Genomic DNA, 18,860 nt, shown 5'->3' with positions numbered 1-18,860 from the left:
AACACATAAAGAAAACAATAAAGGAAAAGCACACATTGCAAGGGTAAAATGCAACAACTTGTGATTAAGGAAAATGTCAATAAAAGTTAAAATCAATAGACTACTAGGAGGAAAAAGTCTACTTCTGCACGTAAATATTTCAGTTCAACAAGCATGTAGTCGTTTCCTATTGCTTATTCTAAAAACCACTAATGGTGAATATGGCTTCATGATAGGCATCCATCATGGCAAGCCAAGAAAAGGCTAGCAAATTGCCTTTTTCAGAGGAAGAACAAGCAAAATATGAGGCTTTCAGTGGAAATGCGAGCCTTCAACCAATTCGCATTCTGGCATATCTTCAACCTAGAAGATGTGGCCATTGAAGAATGAGCGGTAAGGCAGATCATCGAGCAATGCAATCTGCAGAAATATGTGGAAGCAGTGAGCCGGGGGGTGGACTACTTCCACTGTGCACAGTTCTTGAGGACTTTCCACAGAAACCGCGGCATCATAACTGTGCATGAGGGAGAGGAAACTCACCAAGTGCAGATTGAATTGTCCCCGGAGCTGGTGGAAAAGGCATTGGGCCTAGAAAACAAAGTAGAAAGGAAGCCGAAAAGAGATGTATATGCCTTACTAGGGATGGACAAGGTAAAAGTCCACACCAATGACAGCATCAGCTTGGCGTGTATTCTCAATCCCGAAATCCAACTCCAAGCCAAGATGGTGCACATGCTATTCTCTAGCCAAAGATACAACTCTATAATGAGCCTCATCAATGTCCCCCTGCTAGAGAGTGTCGCAGCAAGGTCGCTAGATGAGATCAACCTCAATGAGTTCGTGAGGAAGACCATTGAGACCTCAGCAAAAGCCTTGGCAATGAGAGGGCAGTCCGCTAGAGGAGAATCTCCTGCCACCAAGGCTAAAAGGAAAGCAATGGGTGGACAAAACACCAAGCAGGTTGCCACCCCACCAAGAATGGGAGGCACACTCCAACAAAAGGACACTAAGTGAAGGAGAAGAAGGCAAGGAACAAGAAGAGCAAACTAGCTGGGGAGAGGCTAGGAAGACAAAGAAGAAAACTATACAAGAACAACAGGAGGAGGAGAGGAGGAAACAAGAAAAGACAGACTTGCAAAGGGCCCACAGGGAGTCCAAACGGGCCAAAGAGGAGAGAGAGAAAAAGCAGGAAGAGGAGGAGGAGTTGAGGAAGAAAGAGGAGGAAGACATGGCCCTTGCCACGTGCAGGTCCATTGAGCAGCAGTCTAGGTATGATGAGCTAGAACCTGCAAGCCCCATTAGAAATGAAGGGCCGAGCTCAAGTGCCTCTATGTGCCTGAGTTCATGCCACCTTCAGTGAAAGAAGGCAAGGGCAAGGCTCCAATCACCCCCATCCTTACCCTCATGACTCCGGCTACCACCACCTCCATATCCACTCCCAGTTCTACGACCCAGGTGGATGCCAGCAACCTAATGGATTGGGTCCAATACTTTGTGAATAAAGAAATTGGCCAAGGAGCAGGAGAAGGAACCCCCCTGGCAGGAACCAAAAGACCAATTGCAGCAGCAGACGTCGAGTTGAGGTGAGACCCTAAGAAGCAAAAGGTGCCAGGCTCTATGACCTCCGTTCTCGCACAAAGAGACCGCTCGAAGAATACGATGAGTACGTCAAAGGAGCTCCTCTCTCAATTAGAGAGAGCCAAGGAGGAAAAGAGAACCGTGGTAGTGGAGCTAAAAGCTGAAAAGGAGGCCATCGCTACATTCAAATTGGAGAAAGCACGCCAAATGGCCATGGCCCAAAGGGAAGTAAATGAGCTGAAAGAGCAGCTACAAGCTAAGGAGAAGGCAGAAGATGAATGGTAGGTGCACTTGAATGAAGAGACCTGTAATATTTCCACATAATAAAAGTTAGTTGGTTAGTTCGAAGTTAGTTAGTCAATTAATAAGTTAGTAAGATTACTAACTAAAGACTAACTAAGGTAAAAACTGACTAGAAAGAGGATCAAGTGGTTGGAAGACCTAAAAGTTGTGAAGCTGTTCATTTTTGTGGAAGCTCACGTAAATTCAACTTTACATATTCGAGGTCGGAGGGTTGAACTGAAATCATATGTATATGAGGAAGTGACTCGTGTAATCCCCGGCGACAGGATTAAAGTATTGGGGCGCCATGAGAAGAATGGGTTCCAAAGGAAAGGATACCCTGAACTTCCAATGACTTACTGATTCCTGAAGATCCATGACCCGAAACCATACTATTATCCAGTTCCTGTAGATAAATGTAATACAACATTATTCTTCCCAAACTAAATGTAAACAGTTGGCTTATCATTCCAAGACATGTTGTATTCCGAAAGGACTATGCCCATATAAATACAATAAGTCTTCTTTTTATTAATGTCTGTTTGTGCATAAGAATTGATAAAAGTTAAGTGGTTAGATTGCTTGATTGATAGCTGAAATCGAAATAAAATATAAATCGTAATGATTATCGATTAATAATGTTAAGAAACCTTTATCCAGGCACAACCCCAGGTACAGAATCCCAGTTTGCCTCCTACATCAAGTACTGCTGTAATCCAGGAGAAGAAGTTTCTTCTCAAGTAGATTAAGCCGCCTGAATTTGACGGGAGAGGCAGGTCCATCCAAGCAGATGTTGAAATTTGGATTGAATCCATGGAGGATTACTTTGAAGTAGCCGGTACTGCACCCGCCAACCAGGCTATGCTCACCAAGCTAAAGCTCACCGGCGAAGCCAGGCTTTGGTGGAAACAATGGTGCAGAGATCAAGGGATAGCAGAAGGATCTGTTACCTGGGAGAAGCTGAAGAAAGTCATGCAGGGAAGATACTTACCACCTGCATATCGCACACAGAAAATGAATGAGTTCTACGAGCTAAAGCAGCTGGGACTCACTCTTGACGCATACTACTCCAAATTTGTCTCACTTCTTAAGTATGTGCCACAAATGGACATGACACAGCAGGTGTCAAAATTTTGTGCCGGTTTAAATCCACCAGTAAATACCCGTCTCGAATCTATGCGTCCATCAGATCTTCAGGACGCACTCATTCGAGCTGCCCCTATAATTCAGGAGGTGTAGGCTAGACCAAGAGGTAACAAAACTTGGTCTTATAATGACCCGAACAGAGGATCATTCAGGCCTCAGATGAAGAGAGTTCAAGGTTAGAATCTGGGACAAAGAAAGAAAGCAAGGACTAATAACGTTAACAACTTTGTTCCTACTCAAAGCAATGGCAAAAACCTCCGTTGTTTCCACTGCAACAAGCTCGGTCATTTCAAGAGGCAAGTCCCAAGCTTGGAGGAGGACATCGCCAAGCACCTTTCCAAGGAATTGGCCGTGGTCAGGGAGCCGCTACCCGAGACAGGGGATGAACCACCTGCATTGCCAATAGGCAAATGTGCGAAGAAGAAGAAGATCCGAGCATGGAAGCAGAGTTTGAAAGGGCGACAGTCCATGTTGCTCTTCATAAGAAAGGGCCGAATCGCCAGTTCTCGGTGATTCAGACACCGTCAGACTATCAAGGTAAAAGTTTCAAGACCTTGATTGATTGTGGCAATACACATTCCTTTATCTCACCAGCTTGTGCAAAAAGATTAGGAATAGCCATAGTAGAAGCACCTACCTTGCTTATGGAATTGGCAAATGGTCGTGAGGTTACTTATACCAGGCAAACTGCTAAGGTGGAATTCTTTCTGGGAGGAAAGACGACTTCGGTCAAATTCAGAGTCATGAGCCTAGGTATCCATGAGTGTCTACTCGGAATGGATTGGCTTAAACCTAATGATGCCCACATTCATTGTGGAAAGGGCCAAATTTCCTTTCGAAACTCTGAAGGGGATTTGGTCACAAATCAAGGTGAGGCTAGAGTGCCAAAAATTCAATTGGCCAAAGCATCTTGGATTATAAAGGGAGTCGGAAAAGGACTACCTATCTACTTTATTAAGCTCAACAAGTTAGATCAAAAGCAGGAGTCTAGCGAAGGACCTTCTTGGCTAAAGGAATATGCAGATGTATTTCTTGAAGAGCTGACAAAACTCCCGCCTCAAAGAGAAGTGGATCATGAGATCAAGCTAGTACCAGGAGTTGCGCCAATTGCAAAGAGACCTTATAGGATGTCTATACCAGAAGCAATTGAGCTGAAGGAACAACTCAAGCAAGTGCTAGATCAGGGCTACATCCGTCCTAGAAGTTCACCATGGGGAGCTCCAGTACTGTTCCAGAAAAAGAAAGATGGAACACTTCAACTATGTATTGATTACAGAGGGTTGAATCAATCAGCTGTCAAGAACAAGTACCCTATTCCTAGAATAGATGAGCTTCTTGATCGTCTTCAGGGTGCAAAGATCTTCTCCAAGATTGATCTCAGGTCTGGTTACTATCAGATAAGGATCAAGGAAGAAGATATCCCAAAGCGGCCTTCAACACAAGATATGGGCACTTTGAGTTCCTAGTTATGTCATTCGGGCTTACGAATGCGCCTGCCACCTTCAACAAGTTAATGCAGGATATCTTTAGGCCATATCTTGATGACTTCGTTCTCATCTTCTTCAACGACACTTTAGTCTATTCTAAATAGGAAGAAGATCATGAACCCCAACATCAGATTGTCCTTGAGACAATGAGGTCACATAAGCTGTATGCTAAGATGAAGAAGTGTGCATTCTTCAAACGTCAAATTGAATATCTGGGATTCATCGTATCAGCGAAAGGAATCTCAATGGACCTAGCCAAGGTTAGAGATGTGCTAGAATGACCAATACCAATAACTATCAAAGAAATACACAGCTTTCTTGAATTGACAGGATGATATAGGGTCTTCATCAAAAACTATGCTTTAATTGCAGCACCTCTGACGGACTTACTGAAGAAGCAAACATCCATTGCATGGTCAACTCCCGAACAAACCACTTTTGATAGACTGAAGCAAAGTTTGGTATCAGCACCTATCCTAAAACTTCCAGACCTCAATAAGGAGTTCGAGGTAGTAACTGATGCTAGCACACTTGCCTTAAGATGTGTGCTCATGCAGGAAAGTCATCCGGTAGCATACTCTTCAAGGAAACTAAAGAGTCATGAGAAGAATTATGCTACCCATGATCTGGAATTGTTAGCTGTCATCCATGCTCTAAAGCTTTGGAGAAGTCGGTGGATTAAAGTACTGGAGGAGTATGACTTTGAAATCAAGTACCGACCAACGAAAGAGAATGTAGTTGCTGATGCACAGTTGCAAAGCATTCCTTAACTCATTAATCTTGCAAAGTCCATCAATAGCTAGATCTCTAGCTATAAAGGTATCTATGCCAAATAACCCAATACTTGAGTTAACTAGAGAGGAAGCATGCCATGATCCAACCTATCATAAGATGCTAAGGGAAATCTCTATCAAGGATCAGGACCAAAAGCTGCAGGCTAAGTATCATGAATTCTCTGTCTCAATAGTGGACTTGTCTATTATAGAACGAGGCTATGTATACCGGCAAGCCAATCACTTAAGCAGAAGATATTGTGGGAAGCTCATGATTCCCCTTTCTTAGGACATCCTGGCTATGCCAAGACTCTCAATGCAGTTAGGAAGAGCTACCATTGGGAGAGGCTTAAAGGTGACATTCTCAAATATGTCACCGAGTGTTTGTTTTGTCAACGTATCAAAGCCGAACATGTCAAAATGCCAGGGAAGTTACAACCACTTGACATTCCCCAAATGAAATGGAAATTCATCATTATGGACTTTGTTGTTGGCCTACCCCAAATTCAAGGAGGATACAACTCCATCATGGTTGTGGTTGACATGCTTACTAAGGTTGCACACCTTATTCCAGTAAAGACAAACTATAAAGCCTCAGACATTGCAAGATTGTTTATCAAGGAGATATTCAAGCTACATGGGCTACCAAGAAGAATCATTAGTGACCGTGATTCTCTCTTCACATCACACTTCTGGAGAGCCATCGTTGAAGCCATTGGAACTCAACTCTGTTTTAGCATAACTTACCATCCCCAAACGGATGGCCAAACAAGGCAAGTCAATCAAGTCATCGAAGATATGCTTAGGGCATACTGCTGTCGTGAGCCGAAAAGGTGGATTCAATACTTACCTTTGGTTGAATTTGCCTACAATGCTTCTTACCAACAAAGCATTCAGATGACCCCTTTCCAAGCACTATATGGTCATGACTATTGAAGTCCCCTAAACTTCTCAGATCCAACCTTGAGGGTTGAAGCTTCAAGGCAGATGTTGGAAGAGATGGATGACCAAATAAAGTCAATAAGACAGAACATCCAAGCCGCCAAGGATAGACAGAAGGCATACGCGGATTTGAAGCGTCAAGATAGAATTTGCGAGGAAGGAGATATGGTCTTCATTCATGTACGTCCAAGAAGAGTTCCCTATCCTTAGGAGATTGCAAAAAGCTAAGTCCAAGGTATTGTGGACCATACAAGATCCTCAAGTGCCTAGGACCTAATGGTTATAGACTGCAACTCCCTGAGAACTTAAAGGTTCATAATGTATTCTATATCAGCCTATTGAAGAAGTATGTATCTAATCCTAACCATGTACTTGATGACCAACAAGTTGTAATGCCTAGTCAAGGAGTCCTTGAACTATGGCCTGACAGGATCTTAGATGTTAAGGGAAGACAACTGAGATCCAGAACCTTGAGAGAATGCCTCGTCCAGTGGAAAGATTATCCCGAAGAGGATGCCATTTGGATAGATGAAAGCACCCTCAACCATCAATATCCCCAGTTTATCTCGAGATGAGGACATCTCGATTCCTCCAAGGGGGAGAGAATGTAACATTTCTCAAACAAAGACACACATTCCACATACGAATCTCCTCTTAGGAGGCTTAAAGGTTAGGATTATAGCAAAAAAAAATTAGTTATTCCTCTCTCCTCCAGCCGACTGTCGTGCTGGAGGAGAAGAGAATAGAAATGGCCACCTAGCTGCTTGCTGGATGCCATAGGACGAAGGAATGCATGCCTGATGCCATGTAGGGGAGGGAGGAACCTCTCCCTCTCCCTATAAAACTCGTGGCTATGGGAGCCTTGAGGGGGGGGGGGGGGGGGGGTGAAGAGCCGAGACTCTGGGCAAGAGTGAGAAAGGTGGTCGTCGCCGATGCCATAAGAGCAAGGGAGACTGTCGTGCTGCCATGAAGCAAGGGGAGACCGCCGTCCAACTGGCCGTCGAGAGGGAGGAGACAAGGCGCTTGGGCTACCGTGCAGCCAGAGGAGGTCGCCGCCAGACTGCTGAGAGGGAGAGGAGGAGTGGAACGGTGCTGTCGTGGGCCAGGAAAGGGCAGAACGATGCCAGGAGATCGCCACCACTGCCTCCTGGCCGTCGTCAATTTTCCAATAACCCTCCCCTTGTTTTTAACATCCACGTGGTTCTAAAACCCCAAAAGCTTCTTGGAAGCTTCTAAGGGGAGAAGCTAATCCCCCTTCATGTGCCTCTTCCCTACTTTCCACCCCACACATGAGAACTCCTCTTAAGGGCTCTATAAGCCCCCTTTCCCCCCCAAATTTGACTTGAAGGGTCTTCATGTGCCTCTTTTAAGCCCCTTTTTTCCCCCACCCAAAAAAACCCTTCTTCAAAGGTCTCATACACCCTTCCTTCCCCTTTGTTCCCCCCTTTTTCCTTTCCACCAAGAGCTATTTTCCTTCCCTTCCCCCCCCTCGGGATTCAAAGCCCCTTCTCGTACCTTTCAAGTGGGTTGAAAGCCCAATTACTCCGTGATTTAACCCCTCACTAGCGAGTTATACATTCTTCTTCCTTCCTTTTTCGATCCACTAAGACTGTTTAAAACCCTCCCGAGGTTTAAGCACCTCCTTTTTCGTGAAATCCTCACTTCTGGGTTTCAAACCCCTTTCCCATCGACCCTACAAAGCGGGTTTTCTTTAAAAACCAGAGTTTAAGCCCTTGGCATTTCCACAACGTCATTATTGACGGTTGTAAGGTCCTAATCGTGAAATCCCTACTTCAAGGAGGAAACCTTCTAAAAATAGTTTCCGAAAGACGGTGCAAGTTGTCACAAAGGGAGCTACGCATGCAAAAAGGAGACGGCCAAGGTCATAAATCTGCATCCAAGACGGAAAGGCCGCATTCGCAATGGCTCCTAAGAAAGCCCAAGGTGCGACCGCAGGAGGATCGTCTCCTAAGATCCACGTGGACATCTCACCACAAGTCCAGGTTTTTCTTCCTAATTTTCATTTTACGTGCGTGGATGATTTTTGGAGATAGGATACATTTTTTATCTTAAATACTTTGGTTAATTTAAAAGAATTAGCTCACGACGGAAGAGTTCGGTCATTAGTACTTTCAATAAAATAAGCAAAATAAAGTGAGTAGAAAATTGATATGCATTTCTAGCGAGTAGTGTTTGTGCATCGCAATGAATTGAAAGTAGATTAATGTGCATATTTACAAAACGGAATTATGAAAGTACACTCCGATTAAGCATGAAAGGAATAAACCACATATTGCATTATTGAATATCTTTTTTTTGGAATGATTCTTAAAGAAAGTTATTAGCAATCGTAGGAAATTGCTAGGACTACATGAAGAAGATTTAATTAGGCAAGTGGTCTAAGAACTTAATTTAACGGAAGGGTGTGTAAGTTTTGCATACGAAAAATTCATTTGGAAATGAAAGTAGTAAAAGACTGCATGTTTTAGCATGAATCTTGTTTGCATCTTATAGAATGATTAATTGGAATTAGGCTATAACCTAACCTATGCTTTATCTTAAACCGAAAAGTTAGGATTTGAAAATCAACTTACGCGTAGACAATAAGTCATGTGGTTATGAAAGTGATAGCGTAATTATCTTCAAGAATAGATAGCTTAAATTGGCATAAACCCAAACACCTAAAACTGCGCAGTACTCATTTAGAAAAGGGTTAATTCAATGCAACATATCCCAAGGAATTGTCTAGGGTTAGCCCGGTGAAGACATTTACCTAGTCGCACGCATTGCCAAAAATTGAAACTCCTATATCCTAAATACTTGCCCACATTCACGGAATGTAGGGATAGTAGGACATACTTGCGAGAAGTGATCTAGGTCAGTTTTGTGCTCAGAGGTACCGTGGGACAAGCAACGATCCTACACAGTCAGCCCACAAAAGTTGATTACAGCAAAGCCTTCTTGTGTGACTGAGCGCGGGCTCTATAGCTTGATTCGAAGAGGGCATCTTTCCCTTTGATCTGAACTAAAAATCTCCCCATTCTGCCCTACAGTTTGGGAGATACACTCAGTTTTGGGCCCAGAGGTACTGTGGGACAGGCAGTAGTCCTACACAGTCATCCCACAAAAAAGTGATTACAGCAAAGCCCTGATCATTTATTGTGAGAGATATTTTTACATAGCCTCATAGAGGGAATTGAGGGCTTTCATTTGAATCAAAAAGTTTGGCGATCGGAGTTCCCTAGCTCAAGATATCGTCATTTCTGTGACTGCACTTGGGATGGCAGGCCACAAGGGTAAAGCAAAGGCCTAGGAGGAATTTCAGCGTGAAATAAGGGACTCCCCTGCCTCAATGAATGATCCTAGCTCAGCCCAGGAGGATCGTGAAGACATGTTTGAAGAGGGTGCCCCCGAGATAGACCGCTTATCTCTGCTCAACCAAACCTTATGCCAACATGAGACCCATCATGCTGAACGACATCGAGAGATGGAGCAATGCCACAAGGAGATGGAAACCCGCCAAGATCACCGTCATTCCGAGATGATGGCCAAGATGGACTTACTCATAGAGTGCATGGGCGCCCTCATCCCCTCCATTTCCCCCCTCTCGGATCAACCCAAGGAGTATGTCTCTCCCTATGAGGCTAACTGCCCTCCCCCCTTGGAGACCGGGCGTAGCCCACAAGGTCTCGGTGGTACCCATGGCATTCCCCATAGCACTTATGAGACAAGTGAGCCCTCCACTCGACATGATGAGCCCCTCCTTCCTTCCCCCGTTAGGAATCCTTCAAGCCCATCCTTGGCACCCCAACTTCCCCGTAACGGAAGCTACTTGCACACTCAAGGGAATGGCTCCAATACAAATCTTGGGTAGCATGGAATACACGGAGTGCATGGGCAGCATGCATATGGCAATGGACAGCATGCACATGGCAATGGACAGCATGCATATGGCAATGGGCAGTATGCATTGGCAATGGGCAGCATGCATATGTTAATGGGCAGCATGGACATTTTGGATAGCAAGGTCCTAATGGGCAATTTGGTCCTCATGTAATGCACGGGCAGCATGGCCCCCATGGGAATTTTGGACAGCCGGGGATTGGATAGCAAGGGATTTATGGGCAGTATGTAGCACATAACATTCATGGGCAGCCAGACCCAAATGAGCTGCGTGACAAGATTGTGTTTACTAAATTCAATGGGTCCTCATCCCCAGCTGAAGTAGAGGAATGGACCTCTAAATTGGAAGCCTATTTTCTCATCTACCCCCGTACCGATGAGGCAAATATCATTTTTGCCTCCCTTCATTTAGAAGGTTTTGCCCACACATGGTGGAGATTCGTTCAAAGAGAAAATCAGCAGTTTCGTGATTGGGAAGAGTTCAAGATGCATATGATCCAAGTTTTTGTCTCCCCAGTGGAAAAAGAACGCCTGGCTAGGCAATGGTATCAGTTTGATCAGTGAAATCTCACCATGAAGGAGTACACCAACCAATTTATGAACCTATCCATGTATGTTGAGGCAGTCAGTGATGAGGCCAAATTGCATAAATACATTTATGGGCTAGATGCGCATCTCTCAGGGTGTAATGGCTCAAAAGCCAGCCACCCTGTTTGCAGCTATAGAATTGGCTGAACGCTATGGTCGAAAATACCACCGCAATGAGGGCATGCAGCCCATTGCAGGACAACAAAGATACCCTATTGGCAGTTTTGGGACAACACCACCCTCTAAAAGTGACCCAAAGTATGCTGAAAATAAGACAAGGAATGGCTTCAGTCCTAATGGTCAAAAATTCATTCCTCCCGAAGTTGTCAAGGATAGAAAAGCCAAAGGCTTGTGCTTTAAATGCGGGGATAAGTACACGACTGCTCATGCATCCAAATGCCCCTTTAAGAATGCTACTGTCAAGTTTAATAGCATATACGTGCTAGAAGATAGTGACAAGCTGGAAGAGGACTTGCATGACAACTCTCCAATGATGACACTTGCTGAAAATGCTGAATATGAGAAGGATCTTGATACTGATCAGTTTTATGACTCATCGGACGGGTTTCCTTGACCCCGGTGGCTGTCGCATTGATGACAAGCTTGGGAATGACCCTTGGCACCCCTTGTTCACCACTATATCAGCTTGCTCAATCTCCATGGATGCATGGACCGGCTCTAGGAGCCCGAACACCCTACGAGTGCATGGTAACATTGATAGCAAGAGTGCATACATCCTCATAGATAGTGGCAGCATGCACAATTTTGTGAATAAATCAACTCTTGGCCGTTTGACATGTGTTCCCACTGAATTACAACAACCTCTTCGGGTTCAAGTGGCCAATGGAAATGAGGAAATGAGCTCCCATGTATGCACACAAGTATCTCTTATGCTGGCTGAAAATTACACAACAAAGGTGGACTTAATTACCCTTGATATGGGCCCTGTGGATGTTGTTTTGGGATGTGATTGGCTTCAGCAGTTGGGAAAAATCTCTATGGACTTCTCTCAGCTATACATGGAGTTTGTAATGCATGGGCAGCTTGTACACTTGGAGGGAATCAAAGAAAATGCAGATTTTCAGCTTATAATAGCAAGACAACTCAAAAAAGAATTCAAGAAACGCTCCCAAATCTTTGTCTTGCATTTGCATAAGGATAATGATGACCAACACACCTTGGGGAAGCAAAATGCAGCACTAAAAGCACTTTTGGCTGAATATGAGGACCTATTTCAGCCCCCCACTACTCTCCCCCCTCAGAGATCGGTGGATCACTTGATTGACTTGGAGCCCCATGCCAAGCCCATCAATAAACCTCATATCTACTCTCTAAATGTGAAAGAGAGGAAGTAGCAAAGCAAGTCAAGGAGCTCACTGAGATGGGATTCATAGAGCCTAGCTCTTCCCCTTATGCCTCCCCAGTTCTATTGGTTAAGAAAAAGGACGGATCTTTCTGGTTATGCATCGACTACCGTGATCTCAATAAGATCACCATAAAAAATAGATAACCCATCCCTCGAATTGATGACTTTCTTGATGAACTCAAGGGAGCACGCTACTTCACCAAGATTGATTTGCGATCCGGTTACCACCAAATCAGAATGAGGGTGGGTGATGAAGTCAAAACAGCCTTTCGGATTGACCATGGCTTGTACCATTTTCTTGTCATGCCATTTGGGCTCACTAATGCACCCGCCACATTTCAGAGCTTAATGAACAAAATATTGTAGCCATGGCTTTTCCAGTTTGTGTTGGTATTCTTTGATGATATACTCATTTATAGTAAGTGACTGCATGAGCAAATTTTTTATGTACTGAGAGAGCACCGATTACTTGCCAAAGAAAGAAAGCGTGTCTTCATGCAAACATAGGTTGAGTACTTAGGACACATTGTTAGTGAAAAAGGCATCCAAGCTGATCCTAGGAAAGTGCAATGTGTCCGGGAGTGGCCCACCCCCACTATCACTACCTCCTTGTGTGGTTTTCTTGGCCTCTCCTCTTTTTATCGGAGATTTATTCGCCATTATGCCACAATTGCAGTCCCGTTAACAGAAAGCGGAAAAAAGAGGCTTTCCTATGGGATGAATTGGCTGACCGTAGTTTTCAGTGGCTGAAAGACTTGCTCACTTCGGCCCCCATCCTCGTATGCCCCGACTTTTCAAAGGATTTCACCATCCAGTATGATGCTAGTAGACGGGGTATTGGTGCAGTCTTGCTGCAAGAACACGGGGTAATAGCATTTGAGAGCCGGAAATTGGATGATAAAGAGAGAGAGTTGCATGTCTATGATCAGGAGATGTTGGCAGTCATTCATGCTATCAAAAAGTGGCATCATTACTTGTATGGCAACAGATTTAAGGTGAAAAGTGACCACTGTGTGCTCAAATACTTCTTGACTCAGCCCAACCTCACTCCCAAACAACGTAGATGGGTGGCTACCCTAAAAAACTATGACTTTGAGATTACCCACACCTGTGGCAAGGACAATGTAGTGGCTGATGCACTCTCTCGCATGTGGGCATGCAAGGTTTCATCCATCACTGAACTCCACCATGATTGGATTGAAGAGTTCCAAGAGGCATACTTGCTTGATGCTGAATTTAGCCATCTTTTCTAGAAATTACAGCAAGGTGTCATGGAAGATGACAATTCCCAATATCAGCTCCACAATGGCCTCATTTGGATCCATGGCCGTATTGTGATTCCCCATGCCTCTCCCTTCACCCAAAGGATCCTTGAAGAGATGCATTCTTCACCAATTGCTGGCCACTTAGGAGTCTTCAAAACATATGACCGAGTTTCAAAAGGTTTCCATTGGAAAGGCCTATGGCGGGATGTTAAAGACTTTGTGTCTAGATGTGTGCCTTGCCAACAAAATAAAGATAGCACTCTTAAACCGGGTGGATTGTTGCAGCCTTTACCTATCCCCGAAGGAAAATGGACCCACATTACCATGGATTTCATCACTGGTTTACCTACAACTAAGAAGGGTTGGGATAGCATATATGTGGTAGTTGACCGACTCACTAAAGTAGCCCATTTCATCCCTACAAAATCCCAGTTTACAGCATCTCAAGTTGCCACTCAGTTTATGGAGCATGTTTTTAAGTTGCATGGCTTACCCCAAGTCATAGTACATGACCGGGACACCAAATTTATGAGTCAGTTTTGGCAAACAATTTTAAGCTCCATGGGGACCAATTTGGCTCCGTCCACAGCCTATCATCCCCAAATGGATGGGCAGACCGAGAGAGTCAATAAGTGGCTTGAAACTTATTTGTGACATTTTTGTCATGATGTGTAGAATTCTTGGGACGTATGGCTGCACTTGGCTGAATTTTCAATTTTCTTACAACAACTCCACTCATTCGAGCATTGGAGTCTCTCCCTTCGAAGCATTGTATGGTTATCGGGTGCCCCTTCCTACCGTGATCTTCAATGAAAAGCTCAAACCCCCTTGGAAAGAAGAGTTGGAAGAGTTGGACCGCATGCAAGCTTTACTTCAACAATGCAAGGTAAACCTCAAAAGGGCTCAAGAGCACATGAAGCTCCATGCTGATGCAAAAAGAAGACCCCTTGACTTTCAAGAGGGTGAATTGGTACTCCTCAAGGTCCCCAAGTCCCGTTATGCCACACTAAAGGACGGTTCTTGCAACAAGTTGGCACACCGTTACTATGGGCCCTACAAAATCATTAAGAAGGTCGGGGACTTGGGTTATTGTCTCCAACTCCCTCCCACTACTAAGATCCATGATGTCTTCCATGTGAGCCAATTGAAACCTTTCATTGGCACTCCTAAAGATCATGTAGAGGAGCTACCACCCATAGATGAGGAGGGCCTTATTCCGTACAATCTTGAAGCAGTCATTGGGCAACGTGAAAAGCAACTCCGCACCCATTCCATACATGAATACTTGATCAAATGGTAAGGCCTACCAATAGAGGAAGCCTCTTGGCACCCAGGATCTATATTGGATGAATTTCTACACCTCAAGGAGGCCGTATTGGCTAGAACTTAACCATGACACCTGTTTTGGGCTGCAGTTTGCATCTGGACAGCCGCATGTTTTGTACCAATTTTGATCCTGGTCCATTTTCAACCCCATCCTCCATACATGGGCTGAAAGTACACCTCGAGGGCTCCGTGTCAACACCTTAGTTGCCCCGATCGGAGTTCCCTAGTGGAAGTTATGACTGTTTTTTTCCAGCCATACTATCTGGGACAGCACACTAGTAATTCCTGGACACCCCTTTATTTTGTAATAGTTTTGGTCCTGACCTGATTGCAGCCCTGCCCCACCCACATGGGCTGAAAGTACATCTCATGAGCTCCGTAACGACACCTCAACTGTCCCATTCAGAGTTTTCCACACAAAGTTATGGCTGATTTCCTACAGCACACCCTTACAATCCATGACTACATCCCTTGTTTTTTAGGACAAAAACTTCATGAGACGGGATGGTTTGTAATGAACGGGGATCATGGGAACATGGCATGGGAACATATCAGTCACACTGACGGTATATAAGATGTAAGAGAGTATTTTGAGGTATCACAGAAATTATCAAGAAACTCTCTTTTCACCTTCTCAAGCTTCCATGGCTTCTTCTTCTTCCTTTCTCCCTCTTTCTCTCTCTTCTTCTTGCCTTTCTCTCTCCTCTCCCTCTTCTTCTGCAGTCCTTCTCTCTCTCCTTCCCCTTAGTTAGGACAGTTAGGTCTCTTTCATTACAATGTTCATATTCTCTCTCTTCTTCTTCTCCTCTCTCTCTCTCTCTGTCTCTATGTCTCTCTCTCTAGCCCCTTTTCTTCTCCTCCCCTTTCTCCCAAATTTCTTTTTTTCTTCTCTCCTTTTCTCTCTTTAAAATTTTATATATTCTCTCTCTCTCTCTCTCTCTTTCCCCCTCTCTTCTTTCCCCTCTCTCTCTAAAAATTTTAAATTTAAAAAATACATTTTTCTTTCCTCTTTTCCCCCATCTCTCTTCCTCTTTTCTTCCTTCTTCTTCTTCTTCTTCTTCTTATCCCCACTTTTCTTCTCTCTCTTTCACCTCTCTTCTCTCTTTTCCTTCTCTCTCCCTCTCCTCTTTTTTCCTTTTTTCTCTAATTCTCTCTCTTCATTCTCTCTTTTTTTTTCTCTTAAAAAATTTATATTTCATCTCTCTATAATTCTCTCTCTCTCTCTCTCTCTTCTTTTCTTCTCTCCCGGCTTTTCTTCTCTCTGTCTCTCTCCCCCTCTTTTTCTTTTTTCTTTTCCTCTCTCTCTCTCTCTCTCTCTTAAATTTTATATTTTCTCTCTATAATTCTCTTTCTCTTTGTTCCCCCCTCTCTCACTTTCTTTGTTTTTTGCTCTCTTTGTGTGTGTGTGTGTGTATATCCTTATTTTTCTTTTCCTCTCTCTTTCTCTTTCAAGTTTTTTTCTCTCGCTCTCTTTTCTCTCTCTCTCTCTAATTTTCTCTTTCCTCTCTTTCCCTTTCTGTCCCCCTATTTTCTTTCTTTCAAATTATATATTTCTTCTCTGTCTCTCTCTAAGTCAAAAACTATATGAAAAAGTTTAATTTAAAAAAGACTATTCTCTTCTCTCTTTTCCTCCCTCCCTCCATCTTTTTCTCTTTCTTCTTCTTCTTTTTTAATCTTTCTCATTCTGCTTCTTTTTCTATCTGCCTCTCAAAGTATGTGAAAAACTATGTCAAAAATATTTAATTAAAAGAAAATTTTAAAATAAAAAATTTAATTTAACTCTGTGAGAGAGAGAGAGAGAGAGAGAGAGAGAGAGAGAGAGAGAGAGAGAGAGAGAAAGAGAAAGAGAGAGAGAACCTAGGCCCTCCAATGAGAGAGAGAAGGGGAAGAGGGAGGGGTTTTTAATTAAAAAGGGGAGGGGGAAGAGAAAATGAGAGATTACACGTGAGAGAAAGGGGAGAGGAGGGGACTTTAATTAAAAAATGAAGGTTTGAAAAATGTTATAGATTCGGGAAGGCCTTTGGAGGTTCGAGGCTGTTAGAATCTACAACTAAAATAATATAGTAATAAGATATTGTTTTTGTTTTTGAAATCAGGCTACTATAACATTCATCTAATCCATTAGTTTATGTCTCGAGGATCTAGCCTTGAGTACCCAAAAGTCAAAATATTATGAATGAGCTAAGGAATAATTGGCAAATGTGGAGTTATTTTGGTAATGTTCTTGAGTAAAATCCGTAAGTGTCTTTGATGCAACATAACCGTATTTGTAATATATACTTAGGTCTGGTAGACCATTTTGGTAATGTTATTGAGTAAAATCCATAAGTGTCTTTGATACAATATAACTGTAGTTGTAATATATGTTTAGGTATCATAGACCACTTTACTATACTCTATGTTTAGGTATCATAGACCACTTTACTATACTCTGGGGTCCGTAAACCATTTTGGTCTTATGGAGACGTTAATATATCTATCTATGTGTTTATATATATATCTCTCTCTCAATACAAGGTTGTAAGTTTTCTATCTATCTATGTGTTTATATCTCTCTCTCTAAATTTTCATACTAATGAGACCTAATGATCCTCAATTTTCATACTAATAGCATGCCTTCGGCGGTTCGCTTTTCACATGTCTTTGGGCTCTTTCTATCTATACCACTTTAAAAAACCTTCTCCGGAAAGGGAGAATCAGCCATAATCTCTCTCTCTCTCTCTCTGTCTGTCTGTCTGTCTGTCTCTCAGAGGAAGCCATGGCCATGCGAGAAAAAAGAAAGTCTTTTTCTTGCTATGCAAATCCCTCCACCTCCATCGCCATTGGACGCAGAAATCGAGTGAAGATAGCCATTTTCAAGTCTCTGCGTCGGACGCTGGCCTCTCTCTCCTTCCGCGCTGTCTCCGCCTCTCGACTGCTCATTCCTTCTTTCGCCACTCGTCACGGAAATCTCAAGCTCATCTTAGAGCTGCAAATGGCGATGGACGGTCCCGCTGTCCAGCTCCATCTGCACTTCCAGGTTAGAAATTTGCCCCTGCGATGCAAGCCTCTTTGCATCTGTTTATTCATTTATCATGGATGGATTTTGGGGGGGGGCGGGGGGGGGGGTTTCGATGTGTATGATGGAAAGAAATCCCTGATTCTGGCTAGGGTTTCTGATTCGAGTGCTTGATTTTTGTGTTCTGTGGCTGCAGGTCTGGTTTGATGGTGGGTGAACTGGCTCCCATGGTGGCCTCTTGGCTGCAATCTTATATGTCATCTGCATCTCTCTGCGTTGTATGGTCAGTCACTGAACAATTGCATGGTTGTGACCCTCAGAGACTTAATAGTTCGCCTGGTTGTGTGTGCATTTACTGGTTGCAAGCCTCTGCAGTCACTACTGTGCATCAGCAAATGGATGGGTTTGCTGCATCGGGACAGACAAAGCCTGGGTCGAGCAGCAGCAAAACTTCTTTTAGCCTTGTGTGATTATCGACAGTCCAGCAGCAAAGCTTCTTAAACCTTACCTTTCAGGTATGGAAGCTGGGCATCAACCTCACTAAGAAAACGCAGTCATAATTGATAAAAATCAATGTAACAAAGTAATGTAATCCCAAGTGCCATTGTCAAGTGTTCATAACCAACCCAATGCTTTGCCTTAGCAATTCATCTGAGATGGTTTAATCCATGTTGCACCTGAGATGCTGCTACCTCTCACTTCCTTTTCATCACCCGCATTATCAAGTGTTCACAAAGAAAACCAAAATTTTGGCAAAGCTTTTACAAAAACCTTTTAGGTTAAAAGTTTTGAAGGGATTTTTGAGTCGACCTACATGTATTTGTCATTTTAATATGAAAACTTGTGCAAATTTCAACGTAGAATTTGCGCAAATTTTAATGTTTAAGATGTTCATTTTCATATCTTTCAGGTGTTTTGTAATGTGTTCGATTTTCTACATCTTCTTTTTCTCTTGCGATATAGTAGAGCTTTGAATTTCTACTATTTTGACTCCAAGCTATGCAGAAACTATATGTTTGAACATTTAGATACACCTTGAGAAATGTTAAAGTTTTACTATCTTGACTCTCAAGCTATGTAGAAACTAGATGTTTTAACATTTAGATACACCTTAAGACCTTTCTTAAGTGAACACTTTATACATCCAAGCACTTTATAAGTTGCATACTCAAAAACTTTGGATTGCATGAAAACACCTCCCCAAACCGTTTTGTATAACATTTCCAT

General features: G+C 43.2%; 1 long non-coding RNA gene across 1 annotated transcript; it reads left to right on the top strand.

Moving 5' to 3' along the window:
* The first annotated feature begins 17,297 nt into the window (after positions 1-17,297).
* Positions 17,298-18,531, top strand: LOC148031350 (uncharacterized). The gene is made up of 3 exons (XR_015691989.1): positions 17,298-17,654; positions 17,830-17,842; positions 17,954-18,531. It is a non-coding gene; the product is annotated as an uncharacterized LOC148031350 (long non-coding RNA).
* Positions 18,532-18,860: the final 329 nt, after the last annotated feature.

This window comes from Lygodium microphyllum, chromosome 9, assembly GCF_053477565.2.
Source record: "Lygodium microphyllum isolate KBCC chromosome 9, Lygodium_microphyllum_v1.1.10, whole genome shotgun sequence".
In the NCBI taxonomy this organism is placed as follows: domain Eukaryota; kingdom Viridiplantae; phylum Streptophyta; class Polypodiopsida; order Schizaeales; family Lygodiaceae; genus Lygodium; species Lygodium microphyllum.
Note: the sequence above shows the minus strand (reverse complement) of the source record. Positions and strands in the feature narration are given on the sequence as shown.